Raw genomic sequence first — 754 nt, 5'->3', positions numbered from 1 at the left:
ATAAACAAGAAAGAAGCATTCCATCCAATGAATTTATTATGTTAACCAATTGCTTCATAAAGTAATAATAATAATATATACTAAAGTGATTTATGCAATAAATGAGATAATTTGAAAATTAAATGTAATACATATTTGATTAATAATTCAGAATTGTTTCACTAACGAGACTTATCATTCTCAACGTTTTATGTCAGAACGAAATAAAAAAGATATTTATATAACAATGTTACAGCAAATCGTCCTTGATTATTTATTGAGATTATAAATCTTAGATTCGTACATACCAACAATTTTCCCACTGCACACAAATATTTAACTATCGGGGGTTTTTTTTCTAATTCCGAGTGAAAAAAAGTGTACTATAACTTTAATAGCATTGTCCGACTCACCACTATTGAGAGTATGCGGTAAGGCTAAGGGAGTTAATTTTGTGACATTTTACACGGTTTAGTCCCTTGATTGAAGCATAGATTTCAACAAAATGGCGACCAATCCTTTTACCACAATGGACACTGTATCGAAAAAAAAGCTACAAAGAAAAAATTGAATGCGTGAAAGACATTGATCCATACGACATAAAATCGGAAAACTGGACAAAGACTTATCAAGACTTATCCTCCAATCACGTACCATCACATGTCTATCTATCTATCTATCTATCTATCTATCTATCTATCTATCTATCTATCTATCTATCTATCTATCTATCTATCTATCTATCTATCTATCTATCTATCTATCTATTATCATT

Source organism: Berghia stephanieae, chromosome 3 (genome assembly GCF_034508935.2).
Source record: "Berghia stephanieae isolate SIO BIC M18660-M18661 chromosome 3, UCSD_Bste_1.3, whole genome shotgun sequence".
NCBI classification, from domain to species: Eukaryota; Metazoa; Mollusca; class Gastropoda; order Nudibranchia; family Aeolidiidae; genus Berghia; species Berghia stephanieae.
This window is presented reverse-complemented; position numbering follows the sequence as displayed.